This window comes from Symphalangus syndactylus, chromosome 10 (assembly GCF_028878055.3).
Source record: "Symphalangus syndactylus isolate Jambi chromosome 10, NHGRI_mSymSyn1-v2.1_pri, whole genome shotgun sequence".
Taxonomy (NCBI): domain Eukaryota; kingdom Metazoa; phylum Chordata; class Mammalia; order Primates; family Hylobatidae; genus Symphalangus; species Symphalangus syndactylus.
The window spans coordinates 43,452,364-43,479,627 of record NC_072432.2 but is presented as its reverse complement, the minus strand read 5'-3'; the positions used below and the strand labels follow the sequence as shown (position 1 = coordinate 43,479,627).

The 27,264-nt window shown below is 36.9% G+C and overlaps 1 protein-coding gene across 3 annotated transcripts in view; it reads left to right on the top strand.

Annotated features, from left to right (window-relative positions):
- The first annotated feature begins 2,738 nt into the window (after window positions 1-2,738).
- Window positions 2,739-27,264, top strand: part of BMPR1B (bone morphogenetic protein receptor type 1B) — a 398,805-nt gene continuing 374,279 nt past the window's right edge. For 2 of the 3 annotated variants that reach the window (XM_055296981.2, XM_055296980.2), the window contains exon 1: window positions 2,753-2,826. The gene's annotated coding sequence lies outside the window, so the exon portion shown is untranslated. Of the gene's footprint in view, window positions 2,827-27,264 lie in introns of all 3 variants that reach the window. The other variant, XM_055296979.2, reaches the window with a different exon arrangement.

The following is a 27,264-nucleotide window of genomic DNA, read 5'->3' as shown; positions in this document are numbered from 1 at the left end:
TGTTTCTTCTGTATTATGAGTTTCAAGAAGGAATGGACAGAGTTTGCATCTCAAATACCAGGACTTGGTTTGTCATAGGCACTCAAAAATGTTGATTGTTGAATAGCTTCTTTCCAAGGCTCCCCATTCCTGCTTACAGAAATGCTACCATCTAAGGCCCACCTCAAACACAGTCTCCCCTGTACCCCATTTTCTCCCACCTGGAGTGCTTTTTTTTTCATCCCAAAGACCTATGGGAATTTCCTTTGTTCTCTGACTTGGAATTTTAAAAAATATATTTAAACAAGGTATTTAAAAAAATCTATCTCTGTGTCTGTAAGTTGATTGAAGTGGAACCTGTGTCTTCTCTATCCAGAGATGCCTGTATTCCCTGAATCAGTATCTTATACCCAGCAGATTCTCTGAAGGATATTTGCTGAATGGAGGAGTTAAGCCAAGGAAAGATAATCCTTAGTGCAACTTCTGAAAAGATACAGGTGACAATACCACTAGCTCCAAAACATTCTGCATAATGTCTGCTTTATTTCACTGCAGTTTATGAGTGCTCCAATTCTAAGGGAGATTATACAGCTGTCAAATACAAATTATCAGTAATTCACACAGTAGAAAGGATAGATTCAATCAGGTTTCTTTCCTCTTTAAACTTACTTAATGTTGATGAGATATTGACAATGATCAACACATTACATTTTTAGTTCTATGAATTTCCAGTAAATTCTCTAAGCTTTTCTATGTATACAGTCATAAGCTCTGTAATGAATTATAATTTGGTATCTTATTTTCAATATTTAAAACTCATATTTCTAAACTCATTTCATTTTTGATAATTTATTATTTTTAGTTAATTACGTGATAGCTCATAATTCCTTGCTTTGTCTTTTATTTTAATGGTGTAGAAGTTATAATTTCAGTGTCTTCAAGCCCCCTTCGCCCCCCAAAACACTTAGTTAATATGAGGATGGAGATGATGAAAAATTAGATTGAGGACCAGGTAGAAGGTAATTTAGGTAGTCATATGCTTTATTGTTTTGAAAGAAAGGAGGTGGAAACGGGGAAGGGGTGGGAATGAGGGTATCAGAGAAGAATTGGGATGAGTCAATCTTGGAATTCTTGCGGCAAGAGGATGAGTACCGGCACTGGGGACTGGAACAGTGGTTGAATAAGGAAGGTCAGATGATGCCAATGACTAATTTCACCTGTTTTGGTTGAATAAGGAAGGTCAGATGATGCCAATGACTAATTTCATCTGTTTTGGAAATTTTCTGTCGGATACCTTTCTTCTTCCAGTTTGGCATTAGAAATCACAATGCAGATATATCATGGGGCAAAAAGACCTTTGTGGAGACTCTAACATTGCTTTTATAGAAAAAACATGACCACATTTTCATACACTCAATAAACCCTGGGGGCACCGCCTGCTTTAAGTGCAAGCTGCATAAAATAAATTCATACACAAATGAATTTTTTATTGATAAGTGCAAAAAGATTACGTTTAATGTTTAAAAAAAATTTAATAGAAACAACTTAAGAAAAAGGAGGAGTTGATAGAAAATAGTAGGCTAAGAATTGAGTATAGAAATAGATACGAAGAAAATTGGAAGAAAGTTACTTCAGGGTGAAAAAGTGTTAAAAAAAAAAAAAAAAGATGACTTAGATCGCACACTTGGTGGTGACCAGAGACGGTTTGTCAATATTTTGGAAGAAAAAAATTTTACAGAAGGAGAAAATAAGTAATGCTGGAGAGTGGGAAGCTGAAAGGTATTGAAAGGAAAAGAGTATTTGAAAGTCACGAGATACCTCCCTGGGAAATAGAGTTGGCAAAATGGCTGATTTTAAAGAGGTTAACTGTTCTCCCTAAATCTTCTGACTGTGAACTAGTTTACTTTGTATTTACCCACTTAGAAAGTGTTTCAACACTTAAAGACTTAGCAAGGAGACCACAAAGTATAAGACGTTACATGCTTTTCCAAAAGAAACACGACTAACTGTAAACTGTCATCAAATACAAATGGAATGGGTTTTCTCTTTTGGGTTTTATTTTTTTATTTTTAATTTGGTTGTTGTTAGTTTTCGTTTAACGGTTTCAAAAAATATGTAGAAGGGAAATATTTCCCTTGGACGCTCAGCTATATATATTTCAAGATTCTTAAAACCCCCACCTCAAACTGCAGGCATAATTTTAATGTGTTCATTTTTTACGAGATGTGTCAACGTTTTATCAATTTCTGAAAAGTGTCTATGGCCCTGAAAAGTTGGAATCCACATTATATCATCTCTGCGAGCCCTTTCCAGCTCTCAAGGTACAATAATTCCACGAATCTTTGTTCCTCAAACCAGGAGGTTTTCTGGAAACCTTCTTAAACATAACCAGGACAGGACCCACGATGGAAATCTTGGGGATGCTCTGAGCAGTGGACGGGGCTTGGAAAGCGCACCCCTCTACCCGGACTGCCTTCGGCCCGCACCCCGCCGCTCCCCAAGTCGGCTCCGCACTCCGCACACAGGCGGCGGCGCTGGGGCTGCTCCAAGTGCGTTGAGAAGTGTAATCCCTCCGCTAAGTACTTGGCTCTCAGTCTCCAATCACTAGTGGGAGCTGGAGAGGGCAAGTGAAAAAAAAATTCCAGAGGCAGCCGAGGAGCGAGAGGGGAAAAAAAAAAAAAAAAAAAAAAAAAGTCCCGCGGTGGCGGCGGCGGCGGAGCGGCCGCGGCGGCCAGAAGTTGACGGCGCGGCCGGGCGCGGGGCGCGGAGTCGGCGGGGCCTCGCGAGGCGCCGGGCAGTGCGGGGACCGCGGCGCCGAGGACGGGGGAGCCGGGAGCGCAGCTGCGGGTAAGGCGCGCGCGGCGGGGCCCCGTCCCCTGCGGGTGGCCGAGTTCCCGAGCGCGCGGGGGGCGGCCGAGCCGGCGAGAGCCCGGCAGAGCGAGGGGCGGCGCGGGCCGGGCAGCGGCTGGGTGCAGGGCTGGGCGGCGGTCGCCCCAGGCAGGACGGAGCGCGCGAGGGAGAGGGCGAGAGCGAGGGCGGGCTGCGCGGCCGTGGGGCGGTGGCGGCGGCGGCGGCGGCGGGGAGGGGGTCGGGCGGTGGCCGCCTCGGCTTTGTGCGCGGGCGGCTCTGCCGGGACCCCGAGGCCTCGTGCCCGCGCAGGCGAGGAGTCCGGGCAGCCGCGGCGGCGGGCGGGACACGTGCTTCGGAGCTGGAGGGACGCGCCAAGGCAGGGAGTTGGACTTGCGAGCGGAGGGATGGGGCGGGAGGGCGAGCTGAGGGCAGTCACGGAATCCGGGAAATGGGAGGGAGCCCGGCGGGGCGGGGGCCCAGGCGGGACCTGCAGGCACCCACCTGCCCCGGACGCCTCCCGAGACCCAGTCTTGCCGTGGGGGAAAGTGCGCAGCGGGCTGGTCCCGGCGCCTCGGACTGGGCTCCGTCTCTGCTTCAGTTGCCTGTCTCTTCTCTCCCTCCTGCTTCTCTCTCTCTCTCTGTGCCTCTCTCTCAAGTTCTGGGTCTTTCATTCTCTCCCTCTTCTTCCTTTCTCCCTTCTTCTCCTTACTGCTATCCTTCGCTTCTCCCCCCGGTCTCTCTTTCCTTCCGTGCGTCTGTCTCCCTCTCCCCACCGCCCGCCGTGGCTCTCCCAGTGTGTCCCTCCTCTGTCCCTTCATCCTCTTCGCTCTGTCACTCTCGCACAATCTTTTGGTCTCTCTCTCTCTCTCTCAAGAGGCTTTCGCTCCCGGTCTTCCTGGCTCCCCTATCTCTTGCTCTCTGCGCCCATCTCTCTGCTCGTCCCTCTCTGTCCAGGCTCCGTGTTTCCGCCTGTCTTTGGCGGTGTTGGAAAAGAGCCTCTGGAAGTTGTCCGCTGCGGTGCGGGTCTTACTTCTTCAGAGCTGCACCCCTCCAGCTGGGTCCTGCTGTTTGTTCTGAATGGAAACGCTGCAGTTTCCTTGAGTTATTAGGAACTGCTCTTTTCTTAGCCACCTTTCCACCAAGGTGAGATCAGTGACTACGAGCGGCCACAAAGGTGCCAGTGAAAAAACGGAGGAAGAGAGCCGTTTCATTACCTCCAACAGATAAAGAGAATGTGTTAATACCAAACTTATCTGCAGCGAAGTAGAACCACCTGAGAAAAGGTTCCTGAGTTCTGCAAAGAAACACAAAAGGCTCCACTGGAAGTGAGAGGGTTCAGCTGAAAAGTGTTTGCAAATAATTTGAAAAAGCACTTAATGGAAATCTCTTGCCGTGCTAAGTTGATGCCAGCGAATCTCTGTTTTCTCACATATATTTTTAGGATTCCAGTGACAACTCTCCTAATTATTGTTTTGGGCAAGTTGTGGGAAATGTCCTGTGTCAACTGGGACGCTAGTATTTAAGAAAATACTCAGTCTTTGTATTTTATACCTCTTTACACTCTAGTGATCAAGAAGAATTATTTCTAACTGTAAAGAAAATAGTAAAGGATTTGTCAGTAATTTTAAAACATGAGACATTCCAGTGATCAATAATGTTTTTGGAAAACTTTCATTATAAGGATGTTTTGAAGGATATTACATCTTAGTGAAATATGTAAGTTATTACACACTTAGATCATTGTGCAATGCAAAAAAGTTTGTGTGTTATAAGCAGATCATAGTAGTGATGTCTTTTTATGGGAAACATAGCTGGGAAATTAATTGCTCTGATTTTCACTGTTTTCTTTAGTCATGCATAATGTACCTTTGTGTTTAGCAAAATATAGCCTAGAGCTACAAAACTTGATACAGTGTGTTATTTGTCCAATCTGAATTACCATTTAGAAAACCACCTTTTCCTTTTAGTTACATGATATAAGTTGATATGATCTCATTACTCATGTGCGAGAGGCCGCTGATGAATTTTAATGGCACTGATTTGTGCTTTTAAATCAAAATGTTAGTTTTTGGTGAGTTAAAATCTTGATTTATGTCATGTTAGTGAATCATCACTATTTATAGGGGCTTTGCCACCTTGTCTGCCAGGTGCTGCCCAGCATTTAGTCTAGGCTAGGTTGTCTGAAATTCCCTGTTAGATTATTGTCCCTGAGTGACGTGCTGCCAGTGCTGCCACGGCCTGCTTATGTATGTTTCTCAAAATGTTCCAGTCGTTAAATAATATTTATTAAAAGGAAATTGACATAAATTTTTCCTCATAAGCTTTGGGAACTGTGTGAGATGGCCTGATAAAGGATTTTTATTACAGTAAATGCTGATTTATTATTGTTTAAAAGTATAAGGCAGTTTAAAATGTGCTTATCTTTTGTCACATATAGCACCTCCGCTAGCTCTTTCTGAGCACTCAACTCGTATTTATCGTCCAAATCTGAAGTCAGTTGTCACCTACTCCAACCTAGCAGAGCCTTCCTGATTTTCAGAAGCCCCCTCACCACTGCCTCTGCCTGTCAGGCTTCTGAGTGCCCCTCTTTCGGTGTCCACCTCTGTGCTATATGGTTACTTGCTTGGCGCTTCCTTGTTGGACTGTTATCTCATTGAGGTGAGATAGTGTCCCTCGTTTCTTTTTCTCTGACTTTCAGATGCCCAGCACAGTACCTGGTATATGATAGATACTCACGAAATCCTTGTAGGACGATTGGTTCTTTTCCAAATTGCCTCTAACTTGTGATACGGATTCTTTGTGGATGCAGTAGCTCAAGGGAAATGCTTTAGAATAGTGTAATAGCAGATCATAGACTTAGGATTGAAAGAGTCTTAGCATGTCATCACACACATTAATAATATTAAAGATGAAGAGGATGAGGCCCAGAGAGTTTGAAAAACCATGCTCAGAAATAGAAAGTGAGGCTAGGATGGCTATGGAATTGAGACTTTACTTTTTTCACGGTGCCACAGTTCTTTTCACTGGACTCATGTTTGACTTCTTTCACTAGAAGTGGGTAAATATGTCTGTAACTAGAAGCTGGAAGTTTTACTCTAAACTCTGAAGATTTCTTTTCATGTTACCCAATAAAAGCCATGCATGAAATGTATCACTTTGCAATAACTGATAATCATTTCTGATGCATGAAAGCACGGAGGTAATACTGATCTTTAAGAACCCTGACTCCTAAATTGTTTCTATGTGGTAGGCATTGTTCTGGGTGATAACTGTGTTGGGCAGAATTACTATTTCTTACCTGCAAAGAAGATTTAAGCTCTCTGGACTTACATTTTCCGCTCCATAATTCTGTGTGTGTGTGTGTGTGTGTGTGTGTGTGTGTGTGTGTGTTGAAGGGGGTTAGGGAGAAGAAAAAGGAAGTTTGGACCAGATTAGTGGTTCTTTTTGAAGTTTTCTTCAGAGACTACCACTTTAACTCCCAGAACAACTGCAAATTCATCTGTTTTACGTATCAGACTTTCTGGTAAGCTTTTGTTTTAAAAAAGGCTAACACAGCTTTAAAAAAACTTGAAGACCACTTTACTTGTTGTCCTCCAGTCTCTCTTCCAGTTCTTGAATTTCATAATCAAGATCATTTCTAGCTTTTAAATATGGGTATTCGGAGGATGGTTGGTAAAAGTATTAAGGACAGAAGGAAAAACTGATTTTGTCTTAGAGATACTATTAATAATTTCAGGTTTCCATATGCTGAATTTTGTGTGATGGCAGAAACTGAAGTAGAATTGTTGAGATATGTATAGGCAGGCCAGAATTCAGGGACAGGAGGGGTTGCGGCTAGAAAGGTAGATTAAAAAGTCGCTTATGTGACTTAATAATTTAAATTGAGTGAAAATAAAACTTTTTAGGGATAGAGTACAGAGAGAGAGAAATAAGCCAAGATTTAGGAGTAGACAAAAAGGACATTTTGTTATGTTATTTCTGGGTATTTTTAAAGCCCATCACAGTAGTAAGAAGGGATAATGCATAATTTACATCTGGCAATAATTTGTTTTCATGATGTTCAGGACATCCACTTACATGCCAATATTGTAATTACATTCATTTTTACTTAAATGTTTGAGTGCCTACTCTGTGTGTAGCACTGTTATACACTGTGGGGACACTATGACTATAAGAGACACAGGATCCTTGCTGTCATTGAAATTGTAGAGGGTGAAAACACAATGAACTGTCAGCAAACACATGAATAAGATTATTTCCAATAGTGAAATTTACCATTAGGAAAACAAGGCAGGGTGATATGACAGCATGTGGCTGGGCTATTTTATATGACGTGGTCAAGGAAGGCCTGTGTAAGGATATTCTTGAGTGACAAGAAAGAGCCAACCCCGTGAAGATCTGAAAGAACTTCCTATCAGAGGACGCACTGGGGTTGTCTCTAAGAGTAGCAAGCTAGGCACTCACTGGCCAGGGAGGCTGGACTCAGGCAATTAGAGGAAGTGGTAGGAATGAGGTCAGAGAGGTGGCGAGGTTCATAGCATAAAGTATGCATTTTATTCAAAGTACATCTTGAACACCCTGGAGGATTTTAAACAGAGAAGTGAACAAATATGATTTAACATGTCTGTATATAGTGTGAGCAAGAGTGCCTGAATAAGGCCATGTGGGTGGCTGTGAAAATGATGCAGCTGAGAGTGTGTTGACCTGGCCAAGGGTGGAACCTTGAGAGATTGATCAGACATTGTTCTTATTGTGGAATAGAAGAATCATGGAGTTAAGTCATCTTTTTTTTTCAGGGCTGGGGGCTGGGAGCTGGGGGTGTCCCAGGATCTACACTGCAGCAATTCACTGGTTCAAGAGTTACTTTTGCTTTTGAATTTCAGACCTCAGCACCTTCTTAGAGTTCCCAGATAGCACTTCTTTACCTCACCTCAAATATCTCATGGGCTGCAAGCTTCTTCCACGTGAGAGCCTATAGTATGTCCTAGGAAGTGTTGCGGTAAGGTTCTTAGTGCTAGAGATGATTCCTGGACTACACTGAGACGCTTGGTTCTTTCTGAAAAGCAGAGTGGTGAGCATTCTTGAATGAGCACCTCTTCACTTCATTTTCAGTAAAGTGTGTCAGTATAAAAGGGAAGTGAGACAGAATTCCTCTAATCAGGTCTGAGTGTCATTTTCCTCTAATCCTCAGCTTTGAAAACTTTGGATGCTTCTTCAAAGAATTCATTGTAAAGTCTGCGTTGTTAGATTGGGATGTTACACATCATTGTACTCCAGCCCCTTGCAAAGTGCTAGGACATAGTAGGCATTTAGTAAATAGTTGTGCAGTGCTGTTGGATGCACTCTTTTAGAGGCCAGTAGGTTTGATTCAGCTAATTTTATTTTTTCCTGTCTTTCAACAAGGATATGGCTGCATGTGGCGTCAGCTTTGGAAGATATTAAGTAGCAAGTTTGGAAATGAATTTTCTGAAGATTGTATTTACTTATCGGCTAAAGGAAAAAAAAAAAGATACAATCCAGTATATCTGTTTATAACGTTTCTTGCCTGGCTGTCTTGAGATAAACATTTTAGTCATTTTTATAGCAGTTAGATAGATACGAACTTAAACAAGTACAGACACATCTGTCACTAGTTAATTTGATGATTTACGAATCTAAAATGTTTCCAAGGAAGTCTGTAATGATGTTGCCTTTGTCTAAATTAATCTCTTGATAGAAATCAGTGAATTTTATCTAACTAGTATACTTTACGACCATCTATAAAATGTATTAAATTATCATTAATTCTTTTTTCTGAAACAAGCTACTTTGCTGCTGTTTTCCAATACACATTTAGCCATGATAGTCCACATAATGGAGGATTATCCTGAAATCCTTCCCCTTATTATGGAACGTGGTGCAGTGCTCAGATGGGCTTGCAGACAGTTGTGGCATCATTTCATTTTTATGTATTTAGTAATTTTCTTCCACTGTTTCTTTTGATCCTCTTCAATTTGTCAAGAGTTTCTTCTGTATCTGAATATTCTGTCTTGCCCCCTTTTGCCAAAACTGTTCTTATTACCATTGGCTTCTATGTCAGATATTTTTTGGTTGCCACTCCAGAACCACTCTCAGCTCTTCTACCTCATGCTGTCTGCAGGGAAAATAACCTGGATGAACAGCTTTGATTTCTAAAAAACGTAGGTCACTGGGGAGCCGCAGCAGAGAGTAGAGGGAGGGTGGGGAGTGAGGGTATTTATTTCCTTGGCTCCCTGTTTGTGAGATCAGTTTGGGCTGCCTGTATTCCTGCACTGAAAGTCATTGCTCTTCCCAAGGTATCCTTCTCTATATAACTCTCTTTCCAGATTCTGGTAATCTCTGGAATAACTTCCCTGCTTTTACTAACCTGGATTTACTGCAGTACCCTTGGGGTTCTTTTCCACTACTGCCCACACCCTATTACATTGTCTGTTTATAATAAATTCCCTCAGCTTATCAGGAGCTGTGTCAATTAAAGTCCTATTTTCTGTTGATTCAGCTCCTGAAAGACTGTCGTACTCCCTTACCTCTTTTGGACATCTGCTTTCCACCCCAAATTATATGCTTCTGTCCATGCAGAATGATCCACAAACCTAAGTTCTTATATAAATACTGTCAGTCAGTTTATTGGAACATCTGGTGACTTGATAGTCTGTGTACCTTCTATCCGTGTGCTTTGTTTCCTTCGCTCTTTCACAAATGCAGTGCATCTTTATAGATTCACTGTTTAGGACCAGGCGCTGTACTAGGCATTGTGGTTACAAAAAGGTGGATGTTTACCACTATTTGGGAGGACTGGGACGGGGGCAGGAAATAAACAACTATACATAATAGTTACAATTTAGGTTTGTGATTAGGTCTATTTAAAAAAATAAACAGGGTGCAGCAGTAGAGAGTAACAGTGAGACTCATTTACTCAAGATCACAAGCAACTGAAAGGCAGGGCATGTCTAAGTGGCTCTTGTTAACCTGCATGTATTATTCAGGCTCTTAATATTTGAATATTAAAAGCTTTTCCCAATGATGACATAAACAATAAATCTTGGCAGGAAAATTAGAAATTTCATATAAACCTTAAGAAAATAAAGTGCTTTATACTATTACCTAAAATTAATAGTTTTGTATATATGTGTGTGTGTGTATCCCTTAAGAATTTTCTTATGCATTACTATGTATTTTTAAATGAAAATAAGATCATCTATATCATTTTGTGACTTTCATTTTGAATTTAATCATGCGTCAGTAACCCCATCTACATCAATGTATGCATTCTGAAACACATTTAATGTGTAATCTGATAAAAGATCACAGAGTTCCTCATCTCCCTCCTCGTTATATTTCTCAGACTATTTTAAAAGTTTGATAGACATGAAGAAGAAAACTGGGCCAATAGTCTTGCCACACAGAAACCTCTAGAAATTAAGAGGCACTTGAGAGTATATCTGTTTGAATTGTGATGCCTAATAAAATTAAATGACAACAGAGAGGGAACATAATTTAATCAAACCTCTCATTTAATAATTACATTCTAGAATTTTTTTGAGGTCTAACACCACTGTTATTTCTACTTTGTCACATAGTAAATGAAAAATTGGGGTTTGAGGTAATATGAGCTATTTGACTAATCCAGATAAGGAATTTGCATATAACAGTACGTTTTACCTGATTACATTTGTTTTCCCAGTGTGTTTCATGCAACAGTGGTTTCATGGAATGTTAGGTGTGAAGCCCCAGAGGGATCTTATGGATGGCAGCATAGCCTCCTGGTTAACTGTGGGAGTTTGTCTAGGTTTGAATCTTGGCTGTATCATTTCCTGGTTGTGAGACCTTGGGCAAGTTACTGCACCTTCTGTGTTTTTGTTTCATCATCTGTAAAATGTCAATGACAATAATAGTATTTACATCATAGGGATGTTTGAAGATGAGAATTTTGATTTTTAAAGTGTTTAGAACAATGACAGGTACATAGTAAACACAGAAGTGTTTGATAAGCAAGTAAATAATGAAATCTAGCAATTTCTGATGTTTTTAAATTGCAACCCTTTCTGAGCCTTTGTTGTATTAACATGCATTAATATTGACAGTCCCCAAAAGTGGTATTTGATCATGGGACTTGTACTTTTCTCTGTGTATATCATTGGATTAATGTTCCTCAGAACTATGGGAAAAAAATTGATACAAACAATTGGCTAAACATTTTCCCCAGTTTATTATCTCCTGAAATGAAGGGATCCTTCTTACTGCCAGGAGTTGTTCCTACAATTATCTCACCCATCATAGAACAGGAAACCGGCTCCTGTCTTTTTTTTTTTTTTTTTAAACTCTTTTTCTTTTTAAAGGTAAAAATGAATGCTTTCCTTCACTACCCAGAAAGAGACTTCCAGCCCTATACTTGTGAGTACATACTGGGCCTCTGCAGCTCACTGAGCATGAGATTTACAGTGTATAATATTTTCTAAAAAGTTACTTACTGTTATTTTTTCTAATTGTAAAGAATGTTCATTGAAGTGAACTTGGGAAACATAGGGAACTCAAATAAAATAAAATCAATATTTTATTATTATTATTATTATTTTTTTACCACACAGAAGTAGCCACCATTAGCATTTTGGGTTTTTTTTTCTTTACTCAATTGAGAGCATAATATACTGTGGTTTTGTATCCTTCCTTTCTTTTTCACTTGACTTTATTTATATAATATTCTCAATCCAAGACATGCAGTGATTTCTGGCCTTCAGATGATTGGTAATCTACATTTCAAAAGAGCTTCCTTCCTTACCAAATTCTGTGGCCAGAGACAATATGAAAATAAAACGGTGTATCTAGAATGAGTTTCTCCCTTATTTTAAGTATTCTCGGAAATTGGAACCACCTGGTAAGCAGTTGGCAATTCTGTTTAAAAGACCTGGAGTAGGTGACCTCAGGTTGCTTCATTTTTATGAGTCATTCCAGTCTTCTAGCCAAAAGCCAGATGGACTCAGAAGAACCCACAACCAGGCTGTTTTGGAGGCATTACTTACTCATCCTGAGTGACTGTGAATGAATTTATATAATGTTGAGATTAACGTGGAAAAGTTATCCAGGGAAACCTGGATTATTCCCAAATAAATTTAGCTTAACTACTATTTAAATTTTAAATTGTAAATCTTTTCCCACCATTGCATGTTCGAGGTAGGATTCTAATGATGTACTAATATGGAGGAACAAACATTGTCTAAATATTTTATCTTGTCCTATAATTTTGAGTAGGAATTAATATTGAATTTATATGACAGGACATAATGTAAACAAACATGCTATTTGTTAGGAGCTTTGTGTACTTCATACATAATGGATACTCTAGTGGTTAGAATAAATGGGTCAGTAAGTTGTTTTCATTCAAAAGTCCTTATTCAACAGCTTTGAATCTGCATCTCACTCAAGATTAAATCAATCACTCCTTTAAATACTTATCGTTAACATCTGTAGCAAATGAAAATATTTAAACCCTCTCTGAAGAGAAAAACCATACTACACTGTTTAATTGAATTAAATTAGCTTTTCATGGTAACCTAGGAGCTATTTCTGGAACCAATTTGGAAAATGATCTTTGTATGCTGTGGCATTTATGTTTGATTATGTTTTTCTTAGTAATTCTCAATGGACTCGATTCACTCCTTGCTTCAGTCATCAAACCCTTGTGATTTTTGTAGGCAAATTATGTATTTCCTGCCCCATAATTATTCATATTTATGGATACTATATTCTTCCTCCTTAAATATAGAAGTTGTAAAAAATTCTTAATTCGATAACATAATAAAATTATTTAAATTTTATCATTTCACCATTCTGTGAAGTATGTTAAGACTGAGATAAACAGCCATATGTAAATGAACTTCTTCCAAAAGATGTTTCATACGATTTGACTTTTGACACTTACTAAAAAAAAAATAGGTATTTATAAAAACGGCAGGTAATCCAAAACTTCTTATAAATACGTTGTCTTGAAATACAGAATATTTCAAGGCACATTAAAGATTTTGTGTAAATTTTCTTCTAATTGCAGTCTCTTGATTTACAGAGCCATAAAGACATTGAAAATTGCTTTGAGTAACTCAGTTTTCAAGTTTTTTACTGTTAAAGTTTATTCTTTTTGATCAGCATGGGATATATTTTATATGCTTGGTACAAGGACTGTAACTTAATGTCTTTATTTCTTGAATACCTCAGACTTAACAGTTTAAAGAGAAAACTGACCTCCTTAAAAAACAAAAACAAAACCAAAACCTCTGCTTTATTTACCACAATCCGAGTATCAGAATTGCAGCAATTTTCCCCCTAAACCCTAACAATATAGGAATGCTCATTTGCATTCTCTTTTACTCTTCACCTTCTCATTTTTCACTCCCCTTTCATTTTTATCTTTCTCACTTTTGCACTTAATCAAAAAACACTATTTTATGTGATTGCTTTTTCTCTGAGCCAAAAAAAAATTAAAATACACTCATTTCTATTGTGAACATCAACAGTATTTCTTTACTAACTCCATCATTCTCTGATTGGAAGTTACTAAGTTGGAGTAAGTGGAATGATGATTTGGTATTTTGTAGGCATAGTCTTAATATATTTTAGTAATATTATAAACTAATAAGAGCAAGATACATTTCTATTTTGTTATGAAATCACTTATTTGATTATGTAGTTTCACTTAAAATGTTTTTATGAACTGTTTATGTTTTGAACAAAGGAATGTATTTCCATAGCAAAAATAGCTAAAAATGGCACAGGCATGTATTATATAAAATATTTTGTAGATATTGCTTAGATCTAGACACTTTTTATTCCATTATATAATCTCTTTGATATACAAAAATCTATAATTACATTATACAGGTTTTCATCAACACCTTTCTAGCTTTTATTTGAAATTTCATGTGTTTATACTTGTGGTTTGAAAGCTGTTATGCATTCTTAAACATTTTTCTTCAAACATACTTGCATGAACCCTGACTCACCATGAGTCTCTAAATTCCTTTTCTGGCTCATCTGTCCTAAACCTGGAAGGTGTAATGTGGTTTAACAATAATATTTTACATCTGTAGTTTGTGAATAATGTCTTTCTTACAAATGGAATTATTAAATATTTATGCAACATGAATGATTTTGAGGCCATATTGTAAAGTGTGCAAAGAGATGATCTAGTCCTGCTCTAAAGAGAAAGATGTTGAAATTCACAGTTGAGGCCAGGCACGGTGGCACACGCCTGTAATCCTAGCACTTTGGGAGACCGAGGCGGGTGGATCACTTGAGGTCAGGAGTTCGAGACCAGCCTGACCAACATGGTGAAACTCTGTCTCTACTAAAAATACAAAATTAGCTGGGCGTGGCGGCACATGCCTGTAATGCCAGCTACCTGGAAGGCTGAGGCAGGAGAATCGCTTGAACCCAGGAGGTGGAGGTTGCAGTGAGCCAAGATTGTGCCATTGCACTCCAGCCTAGGCAACAAGAGTGAAAAGCCGTCTCAAAAAAAAAAAAAAAAAATTCACAGATGATGCACTACAAGAAAATAATTCAGAGCACAAATAGACTGAATGTGGGAAAGACAAAATGAGAAGTTGGTGAGAACATTTATCAAGTGTGAAGTTGATTCAGTCTTTTATTCTGTCTTTAGGTGATGCCATCAGGGAATATGTTAGGGAAGACTAGAATTGGTGTTTTATGATTTTACTTTTAAAATTTGGTATTAAGTCCTCCAAATATCTTAGTTATCCTCAATCTAAACCACAGTGCTCAGCCATTAGTGAAACTGCTATATTTGGAAAGTGATTAGATTTTAGCTTCTTTTCTTCACTTCATATTTCTCCTCAACCAAAGTGGGTATTCTAGCTGAAGTGTGGCAGCATTTCCTTAGCACTCTGCTTTGTCCATGCTGTCCATCATTTATGGGGTATGTAGAGTCTTCAGATCTATAATGTTTCCTTGCAGCCCTCACCTTTCTAGACTGAAAGAATGCTGATCTTTGTTGTTTTTGTTTATATGACCGTCCTGTCGTTCACCTGATCATTTATTTTTATTTGTTTGAATTGTCCTTAGTTTCTTTTTTTTTTTTTTTTTTTTTTTTTGGTGAAATCAAGGTTATAGATTTTTTATTCAGCAGCAGATATTTTTGGAGAGCTAGTGTATGTTAGACCAGAACTACATGTGGTATTTCAAGTAAAGATGAACTCTGGTGTTAAATGAGATGAGAACCATATTTTCTATTCTCTAGTGATGTCTGTGCCATTGGTAGGTTTTTTGGCTACAGGAACTTATTAATGTGGTATCCCAGAGGTGACTTCTAGCTCCTTTTTATGATAACTAAGGCCCTTATCCTGAGAAGTATAGTAACCCTATAGTTTTCCAGTTTGAATCTTATTTGATGTTTTTCCGCCTGGTAACTCATAAAGTTTTGGAAATCTTGTAGGTTAGCCCACTGACTTGGCATTTCACATGCTGGAAAAACTTAGTATCTTTTGCAGACCTGGAAAATTTAATCTATATTTCCTCTTTTACATCATTTGTAAAAATGTTATGGCTACTTCCAGCACGTTCCCTGTTTATGGTTTTCCTGCCAGAATAATTCCTTTTTTCACTGTCTTTGTTTCTCCAGTAAAAATTTATCGAATCCTATGATGACTCAGTTCATTATAATAAGTTTTGTGGTAGTACCTTGTCAAGGGCTTTTAAAAAAAATCCAGTGGATTATATTGACTGGTTTCTCCCTTGAGGCTCTACATAAGTTTTAACTTACCGAGACATGATTACCCTTGCAAAAAAACAAAAAAACAAAAAAAATTAAAAGCTAGACCCCCTCCCATGATTACATGTGTTAAATTCTTCCGTGACCTTATACTTTAGCATGCACAGACCTTAGAAATTTGTCAAATTGCTAAGAAGTAATTATAACACGAAATTAGGGAAATGTGAGGGGCTGTGGATAAAAGAGGTGACATTTAGACCTAATGTAGGTGGTTGAAATGTAATTACATACAAGTAGCAGCAGAAAAAAAAAAAAAAAAACAGATACACACACACACACACGCACACACACACAAAACCCCCGAGAGGCTACAGTGGTTTTCTTTTATGTGTTCTAGGCAATGTGCTAGGCCTGTCACATTGAAGATAGTAGTTACTGTCAACCCATTTTACAGATGAAGGATTTTAATGCACAGTGAGGTTCAGCCAGTGGTAGTGCTGGATTCTAATGTAGGACCCTCAGCTTCTAAATCCATACTCAAATGTTGGAGGTCTGTTAGAGCCAGATACTGTACTGGTTATTGATGAAACAAAGATGACTGACAATCAGCCCTGGTGGTTCATGAGCTTGAAAGACTCCTGAGGCAAGGAGATGTGTGACAACTGTATGAGATGGTAATTGCATGTAGAAGGTGCTGTTAGAGCACAGAGAAAGGTTGATAATTAAAGAGCCTTTGAGATGGAGACTTGGGTTATTGATCATATCCTGAGGAGAGAGATACATAAAGAGAGACAGTGTTTAAAATATATGGAAAAATATATTTTGAACTTTATATAATCTCCCTTATTCTACCCTTTCAGTTATATAACATTTCTGTACAGAGAGTACTGGCAGTGTATTTTAAGAGCAAAGTTACCACATATTTACTAATATTGACTTTCCTGTTTGATCCGTATATTGTCTAACTACAGTGACATTTTAGTGAATGTGAGGAACTAGATAGCCCAGGTAACTTGCTAACGGTAGAGGGATGCAAGATGAAGAGAAAGACTCATTTCAAATCGATTGATAATATCTGAAATGATATTTTTAAACTTCAAAATTATTTTGAAGGAAGCACTGTGACATACACTCATTGTACGGCTTGATGGAGGATTGATGTTAAATTATAGGGAGGAGGAGAAAGTACGTACTAAAAACCACAATAAAAACCTTCAAGAAGAGTTTCATCTTGTAACTCCTGTGATTAAATTTTCTCTAACATTTTAGTGATTCTAGGTCATCATCTGTAATAGAGATATTACCTATATTTTATCCTTCTGATTTGATTTATCAGAATGCACCAGAGTGGATGGCAATGAAATGACTGCAGCAGTTTTCCAGGCTGGTTTGCAGCCTGCCCATACTGTCATCGTCTGCCAGCCAGCCAGCCAGTGGGCTTCATAGCTTCACACACTTTTTCCAGAAAGGACCTCCGCTTTGTCTTCAGCATGATGTTGTTATTTTTTTGCATAGCAAAATGCAGAAGGGCCTATTGGTTGTGGCAGTGGAGTTCAGCTGAGGCAGAGTTACTGTGAAAAAAGAAATCTTTAGTTTCCAAAATAACCAGATTAAACACATATTTCACATAAAGCCAAGGAGTTATGAGGAAAGCAAGGTTTAAAATGATGTTAAAAGTAAAATAGCAAATTTGCTTTTTAAAATTCTTAATATTTAAAATATTTGATATTACAGGTACTATCTGTGTGTCAAATGAACACATTTTTGCTAATCCAGTAGTCACCACTTGATTTTCCAAAGGAATATAAATATTGCAAAAATGTAATAAGATATAGTATAATTTGTAACAAATAGAAAGCTTCCTTAGTGACTCCTTAGATTCCAAAATATAATTTTTCCATTATGGAAAATTATATTTATGTTGAACATAAATAATCAGATGTTTGCTTCAGTAATGATGCAGCTTATTTTAAAATTATGTTACTGGATTTAACGATGCGACCTCTGTTCTGCGACTTTGTGTATTCTGGAGGCTTGTTATGCATGTCAAGGGTATTTCCTTTTATTTGTTTTAATTTTACCTGCCATTTAAATCATTGAATGACCCTTCATAATTGTATTATGAAACCATATAATAAGGAAGGACTAGTTGATTATTTTTTACTTTAACTTTCTTAATCTCATATAATTCAAATCTTCTTTGTGTTCTCATTTCTCAGGTCAAATAATTTTTTGTTTGTAATTTTTCATCACAGTAATGGATGAGATAGAGTAATATGTTTCAATACATTCGTTGTACTTATTTTAGCATTTCACATCTGTTCTGTTTTTCGGGAGAGGAAGTCAAGTAGTATGTTGAAAAGAGCATATGACTGAGAGACAGGAAAGGTCATAATCTAGAATCTGGACTGATCACTTAAAATGGAAGATTGGCCAACTGGAATGGGAAAATCTTATGTTGGTTAATAATAGTAGCATATATCATTAGTTCCTTTAGAGCAGGGTACCATAACTGTTCCATCTTTGTATCTTTTTTCTTCTGGTGTTTTTGGAATTTCAGAGACAAAAGGGAATGTTTATGACTTAAGTCCCTTCTAAACCTTTCAGCTCTAAGATTTTATAATTCTTTATATGAGACTGATACGTACAAATCTAATAATTATACAGAGTACCATTTACACAATTTTATGAATAAACTCATTAGTTGGGAGTTGCGAATTATTTTGCTTAGTAGAAAATAATTCTGCCACAATAAATACTGTATTCTTTTCTTAGATTTGCTAAGAACTTTTAAGGCAGTTGTTGAAACGATTTTGTTCAGAAGTCAGATGCAGTTTCATGTTTGACTGTATTAGATTATAATGGCTAATTTTACCAGAGATAAAAAATATGCAGAGGTTGCCAGCAACATGATAAATTAGTTTCTGTGATTACAAATTTTCACTAATCAATAAGGGATAATTTCCCTGTGTACCTCATTGGTTGTCTTTGTTTCTTTGACTCCCCACAGGAAGTCTCTTAAAAACTCTTTGTAATATGAAAACAAAAACTGAACCAGGTTGAAGTGTTATGCAGTTGAACTGGTTCTCTCTTTGAGAAGTTAATGCCTGTTGTATTCTTTTCCTAAAATATTATGTAGTCACACTGTTGTATGATTGTTTAAATGTTCAGATTTCTTGAAAATGTCTGGGAAACCTGATCATGCTTATTATTTTCAGGTTGATTAGTAATTTCCTTTTAAGAGACTATATTTTCATATAGCAGTCAACTCTATTATTTTTATATGTGTGGGGATTTCACAGGTATTTTCTAGATAACCCATACCAAATTTTTAATCTTATCATGCTTCTGTGCAACCTCTCCTATGACACGTCAGTATATGCTAACAGTAAAATTATATTTATCAAGCTAACTAAAATACGATTGAGAGGACAGATAATCAAAGCTCCTGGAAATTCATCCTGGAGCATTTGCTCTTAGTATAAAATAGGAAGTCTCCACTAAAAATTACAGAGTTGCTTGTTTTACATGAATTGTTTGCTCTTAAGGAAAAAATTTGAGGTTCTTAAGAAATACAAAAAATGTACTTGTCCATAGTGAATGGATTAGGGTTCATGATAATAAAACCTTTGAATCAGAAATAAGAAAGAATGTGAAACAGGGTAAGGCAAGTCTCCTTTATGTGGACTCTTTTCTTAGAAGTTGGATTAAAAATGAAAAAAAAAAATTGGATAACCTTTATACCCAACATGTATAAGTTTATTTATGAATTTTTTCGTCTTGTGCTTTTCTCTTTCTTTGGAACTTGATTCATAGTTCACTTTGGGGAAATATTCTGTTAATCTCATTCCTGTTGGCTCAGTGCCTCCCTTTCTCTGCCTGCACTATCTTCCATTCCTATGTACTCTGCACTGTATCAATTTGTAATTACTAATTTCCTGAATTATTAGTGTACTTCCATCCTCACAGTTTTAACTGTATGAAATGTCAAAACCTGTCTTCTGCTTCTCTCTCTATATTTTACAATATGGAATATAGAACCCAAAAGATGCTTGGTCAGTGTTGATTAACTGACTTTCTTTTGTATGGTTCTGATCTTTATTTTTTCATAATGGTGGAAATTTTCATTTTTAAAGTACATGAGCAACCTTAGAATTTTTTAAATGTATAATTTGTTGCATTTGTTTTAAAAATGCATTCTGGGACATGAAAAAGGAAAAAAATTCCCTTCTGTATTTTGACTAAAACCAGTGTAGAAGGTTGTATACTGAACTTTTGAGGCAGATATCTGAGTTTGTATTCCAGCTTTCCCACTCAGTGTCCTCATCTGTAGAATGAAGATAATAAGAATACCAATTCAGTAAGAATCTTGTGGGAATTACATGAAATACCTGGCACATAATAGCTGTTCAATAAATGTTCACTCTTGTTCTTTATTTTTAGATGTCTTAAATGGCATTGGCACTCAGCCTACTTTACCAGGTTACTATATGAGATTCTCCTACTAAAACAGAATGAGGAAAATGTACAGTTAATTGATCAATTTTAAGGAGAAACTATTTTCTTATAAAATGTTTCTAAGCCCAAAAATTATTTGATCGCAAAATGTTTGTATTGAAATATAAGTGCCTAATTTCAAAAAAGAAGCTCTTTAGAAACAAAGTTGTTTCCTTTCCTTTTTTCCAGTTTAAGATATTTCCATGTCTATTTCAAATGCTTGCTTCTAAAAAAAGGTTTAGTGAAATAAGAGGATAAATTTTATGTTTTTATTAATTTGAAAGACATTTTCCCTTGGATGAATTACGAAATGTCTGGTTAACTTTAGCATTAGTGAAGTTTGAATAGATTTTAATATTAAGCAAGTGTTTAGTTGCTTGACATGATCAGTTTACACTATTGGAGAGCCTTAATTAAAGTTTTATTAAACTGTGTAAACTGTGATCCAGTTTGGATTTGAAAGTAGATAGACATCTGTTTGAAATATTATTACTATGGTTAGAAATTAATAGCCTTTGGCTGGACGCGGTGGCTCACGCCTCTAATCCCAGCATGTTGGGAGGCCGAGGCGGGCGGATCATGAGGACAGGAGATCGAGACCATCCTGGCTAACACGGTGAAACCCCGTCTCTACTAAAAATATAAAAAATTAGCCGGGCGTGGTGGTGGTCGCCTGTAGTCGCAGCTACATGGGAGACTGAGGCGGGAGAATGGCATGAACCTGGGAGGTGGAGCTTGTGGTGAGCTGAGATGGTGCCACTGCACTCCAGCCTGGGCGACAGAGCGAGACTCCGTCTCAAAAAAAAAAAAAAAAAAAAAAAAGAAATTAATAGCCTTTTTTCTTGGAAAGTCTGAAGGTTTCTCTTTTGAAATTTTTGTTGTTTCCTCATTATTTTCTCTGTATTAAAATAATTTTGAGGTATAAGTTATTTTAAAAATCACTCTAATGTTTATATTATCTATACAAAAGAAAAGCAAGGAGATATTTGGGAGTATTTTATCAAAGAACAGTAAAACAAGACTGTTTTATGTTAAAAGCAAATTTTATGGTGATGCATCATAAGCATTTAAGACAGCTTTCTTGATTGGCGACCATTGTGCCTGCCTTCCTCCCTGGCTTTTTTCTTTATGAAGTGAAGATTAATTCTAAGTAAATTTTGGTATCATTTTGCTCACTTACATAATAAACACAAAGTACTCTCATTCTCTTTTTTTCTTTCTTCAGCTCAGTGGCATTAGAAAATTCTTCAGCAAATGCAATTATTTAGCTACTTGTACATGCATTGTAGTTGTGGTAAGGAATCTTGATATATTTCAAGCAGAATTATTTAATGCTGTCTAGAGAACAGCATCAGAATTTAAATTTTCTATTAAACTGTGCTCATTAAAATGGTAGTAAACAAAACTTGTAATACCCCAGAGTCAGAATCCATTCAGTTACTACATTGCTATGTCTTGGTTCTGCAAGACTTGATTATTAAATGAATATGTGTTCAATGGAAACATAAAATACAGGAAAAGGCCAGAAAGGAAAAAGAAAATCACCTGAAACTGCACCACTTAGAGCCTGTTATTTGTTACCATTTTGATATATTTCCTTTACTCTTTCTCCTGAATTATTTTTAGATATGCTAACAAAAGTGTGAATTACCATCTTAATTTTGTATTTTATTTTTGCTTGAATGATTTATGAATTTTTCCTTGTATCATTACATATTTCTCAAAATACTGTTTTAATTAATGACTGGAAATATTCATTTGTATATATTTTCCTTATTTTTGTCATAATAGTGCAGTGAACATCTTTATGAATAGGTCCTTTAATATTTATATGAAGGCTTTTATATGTATCACCAGTTGCTTTCCAGTCAAGTCATTGTAATTTACAATTCTACCAGCAGAGTATCTATTTTAATTTTTCACTCATATTTTAAGATTATATGTGTTAATATTTCAGTTATCTCCATGAAATCTCCATAAGGCTCAGAAAAAGAAAAAATGTGAAGGACCCCAAAATGAAAGTAGTTTTGAATAGGTGAGAACCTGCTTCATGTTATTTTTATTTATAAAAAGGAAAAGAAAGATAAACAGGAGTTTTTACTGCTTACAAATACTGGCCATTACTTTTGATATATAATTTTATTACATTTATAACAGAAATGCAAATTAACCCCAATCATTTTTCTGTTATTATGGTTCTGAGTTTTACTTAATAACTATAGGAATGATTTAAAGGAAAAAAGCTATTAATTCATACAGAAATCCTTGTAGTCAATGGCAGAAGCGACTTTAAAAAAATCTAATTGAAACCCTTTTTTGATATGCAAAATGAGATTTAAGATGGTTCTGTGTTTTGTGAAAAGGCTCTTATATTGTAGCAGAGATTGGGCCAGAAAATAGGTAGTCTGGTTGTCTGATTCCTCCTCTTTTCTTACTTTTAAAAAATATGGAAGTTTTGGCCAGGCATGGTGTCTCACGCCTGTTATCCCAGCAGTTTGGGAGGCTGAGGTGGGTGGATCACCTGAGGTCAGGAGTTCAAAACCAGCCTGGCCAACATGATGAAACCGCATCACTACTAAAAATACAATAATTAGCTGGGCATGGTGGTGGGCGCCTGTAATCCCAGCTACTAGAGAGGCTGAGACAGGAGAATCACTTGAACCCGGGAGGCGGAGGTTGCAGTGAGCTGAGATTGTGCCATTGCACTCCAGCCTGGGCGACAAGAGCAAAACTCCAACTCAAAAAAAAAAAATGTGTATATATATATATATGTTTTTAAATGAAATAGTTCTTCTATTAAAGGATGTATAATAATAATAATAAATAGAGTAAATGCTTGTACATCCAATAGTCAGCTTGTGAAACAAAGTAATACCAATACCTTGTAAGCCTCTTATGCATTCCTCAGTTGCATTTGGCATCTTTCCTTCCCATCTGGGTAAACACTAACCTGAGTTTTGTGTTTATTATTCACTGGTTTTTAAAAAATAATTTTATCATATATGTGTGTATACCTAACCAGCATGTTTTTGAGCTTTATAAAAATACCACTCTTTAGGTAGTGTCCTGTGTTTTACTTTTCCCTTCAAATTTATGTTTTTGAAATTCATCCATTTTGCTTGAAGATGTATTTCACTTACTTTCATCGCTTTGTGATATTCTGTTGGGGGAATAGATCACTATTTTTCCATTTACTTCCTGATAGGGTATTTCTATATATTTGCTATTATGAAGAATGATGTTATGGGCTTCTTGTATTAACTTTTGGTGCACCAGTAACAAGGTGCTCTTTTTTAAATGTATAAGATGGTGCTATATTGTTTTCCAAAGTAGTCCACATTCCCACCAGCAGCATGTGGATAATTCCTATTTGTACCTCATCCTAGTCCATACTTAATATTTTCAAATTTATTAAATATTTGCTAATATCCAGGTTTAAAATTTCTTACTGGGGTCATAACTGATGTTTTCATGATTGTTAATGATGATGAGCCATATTTTCATGCATTTTGTCCATTTGTTCTTCTCCTCTGCAAACTTTGTGAAGTGCCTGTTCATATCTTTTGCTGATTTCATATTAGATTGGTTGTTCTTTTCTTAGTGACTTTTAGGGATTTTTTTTGTTTATTATGAATGCTAATTTTTAGTTAAATGCATTGCAGACATCTTTTTATGACTTAGGGTTTCTGTTTTACCTTTTTATGTAGCTTTAGTGACAGAAGTTCCCAATTTTAATGTCAAATTTTTCATTCTTTTATGTTTTATAATTTTTGTGCCTTGTTTAAATCATCTTTGTCCACCCCAACATCATAATGATATTCTCTTAATAGTCTTAATCTATCTATAGTTGAATTTTATTCGTGAGGTGTGAGTTAAGGTCCAATTCAATTTTTTCCATATAAATATGTGTAACCTATTTATGTATAACCTATTGTCCAAATGCAATTTATTGAATGTATTTATCCTTTCATCCTAGAGTAATTGTCCATTAATGTCAGCTCTGTTGTATATCAAATTTCTCTACATATATATGAGGGCCTGTTTCTGAGCTTTTAAATTTTGCTCCATAGGTCTGGTTTTTATTCTTGTGGTAATATTACACTGCCTTAATTATTAAAGTTTTATTGTGAGTCTCAATACCTGGTCAATGACTCCCTTCATCTTTTCCTCCATCTTTAGGAAAATCTTATCTATTGGTCCTTTCCTCTTCCGTATACATTTTATAATAAGCTTTTCAAGTTTTAAATTGAAATTGCCGTGAATTTAAAGATAAATTTGGGAGAATTGTCATCTTTATGATATTAAGTATTTTTATTAAGAGGTATGGCATATGTCATTACTTATTTTACGTAGTTTCGTAGCGTTTTACTTAAGTTATGAAATTGAAATATTTCTTATAAAAATCTGGCACGTTTTGTTAAAGTTATTCCTAGGCACCTTATTTTTTTGCTCTTGTAAACAGTATCAATTGTTAAGCATGTTTTCCAGTTTTTTTTTTTTAATAGAAGTTCCCTTTTTTTCAGTATGGTGATCCTATGTTCAGCTACCTTGCAAAATTTTACGACTAATTTCAATATTCCTTTAGATTATGAGGGACTTTCTATGAAAAGTTGTATTTCTATGAATTATAGTTTTCTTTTTTCCTTTCCAGTATTTGACATTTTCTTTTATTTTTGTCCTAGTATACTGACTGGCTAGGAACTAGAATATAATATAGAATAGAAATAGTGATAATGATCATATTTTTCTTTTTCTTGTAGGGTCCAAATCTAATATCACTATTAAGAATGATAACTGATCTAGATTTTATATATATGTTTATCATGTTAAGGTTGTTCTTGGACGGGTGCGGTGGCTCACGCCTGTAATCCCAGCACTTTGGGAGGCAAAGGCCAGTGGATCACCTGAGATAAGGAGTTCGAGATCAGCCTGGCCAACATGGTGAAACCCTGTCTCTACTAAAAATACAAGAAATTAGCCTGGTGTGGTGGCACGTGCCTGTAGTCCCAGCTACTCAGGAGTCTGAGGCAAGAGAATTGCTTGAATCTGGGAGGTGGAGGTTGCAGTGAGCCGAGATGGTGCCACCGCACTCCTGCCTGGGTGACAGAGTGAGACTCCATCTTAAAAAAAATTAAAATAAAAAGGATGTTCTCTTATATTTCTAATATACTAAGTGTTTTATATTATGTTCATAATAAGTGGATATTAAGCTGTATCAAATTATTCTGTATCTTTGAGATCTTAAAAGTTTCCCCCCTTCCCTTAATCTCTATGTTACATTTGTTGGTTTCATAATGTTAAGTTGCTCTTATTTTCTAGGATAGACTCAATTTGATCATGACATGTAATTAATAATCTTTTTAATTGACTTCTAGATTTGGTTTGCTGATGTCTCATTTAGGATTCTTGCATGTGTTCATTAACGAGATTAGCTTTTTTTCATGTCACTTTATTATTACTCCCAACTGCACTACCCCTCGGTAGCCACTAATCTAGTTTCTGTCTCTATAAACGTCTATTTTAGACATTCCGTAAAATGAAATGATACAATATGTGAACTTTGGTGACTGGCTTCCTTCACTTAGCATATTATTTTCGAGGTTCATCCATATTGTAGCATGTGTCACTACTTAATTCATTTTCATTGCCAGATAATATCCCATTGCATAGATACACTACATATTTATACATTCATTAGTTGATGGACATTTGTGTTGTTTATACTTTTTGGTTAATATTAATAATATTGCTATAAACATGTATTCCCAAGGTTTTATGTGGGCATGTATTTCATTTTTCCTGGGCATATACCTAGGAGTGGAGTTGGTGGGTCATATGATAACTCTGTGTTTAACATTTTGAGGAACATCCAGATTGTTTTCTAAAGTGTCTATAGCAGTATACATCCCAGTATATGAGGTGTCAGTTTCTCTACATCCTCATCAACATATATTATTATCTGTCTTTTTTTTTTTTTTTTGAGACGGAGTCTCGCTCTGTCGCCCAGGCTGGAGTGCAGTGGTGCCATCTCAGCTCACTGCAAGCTCCGCCTCCCGGGTTCACACCTTCTCCTGCCTCAGCCTCCTGAGTAGCTGGGACTATAGGTGCCCGCCACCATGCCCGGCTAATTTTTTGTATTTTTAGTAGAGATGGGGTTTCACCATGTTAGCCAGGATAGTCTCCATCTCCTGACCTTGTGATCCGCCCACCTCGGCCTCCCAAAGTTCTGGGATTACAGGTGTGAGTCACCGCACCCCGCCTATTATCTGTCTTTTTGATAATAGCTATTCTAGTCAGAATGAAGTACTGTGTCATTGTGGCATTGATTTGCATCTTCCTGATGGCTAATGATATCAAGCATGTTTCATGTGCTTACTGGCCATTTGTATGTATTATTTGGAGAAATGTCTATTCAGATTCTTAGTCCATTTCAAGAAATTGAGTTATTTATCTTTTTGTTACGGAGTTGTAAGTGTTCTTTAGGTTTTCTAAATATAAGTCTCATATCAGATATATGATTTGCAAATATTTCCTCTCATTCTTTGGATTGTCTTTTCACTTTCCTGATGGTGTCCATGGAAACAAAAATATTTTCAACTTTTATAATGTCTGATTTATCTATTTTTTCTTTTGTTTTTACACTTTGGTGTCATATTAATAAACCATTGCCTAATCTAAGATAATAATTTTTTATTTTTATTTTTTTGAGATGGATTCTCGCTCTGTCACCCAGGCCAGAGTGCAGTGGCACGATCTTGGCTCACTGCAACCTCCACCTCCCAGATTCAAGTGATGCTTCTGCCTCAGCCTCCTGAGTAGCTGGGATTACAGGTGCCCACCATGCGGCTGGCTAATTTTTGTATTTTTAGTAGAGATGGGGTTTCACCATCTTGGCCAGGCTGATCTCAAACTCCTGGCCTCGTGATCCACCCGCCTCGGCCTCCCAAAGTGCTGGGGTTATAGGCGTGAGCCACTCTGCCTGGCCGATAACAAATATTTATACCTATATTTTCACCTTCATTTTCAAAAGATAGTTTTAATGGACATAAGACTCATGGTTGATGGTTTTTTTCTTTTAGCACTTTGAACATTATTTTCCTGGTGCCTTTGAGCCTCCGTTTTTTTCTGTGTTACCTGTTAACCTCATTGCAGTTTCCTTGTATGCGAAGAGTCATATTTATTTATATGCTCTCAAAATACTC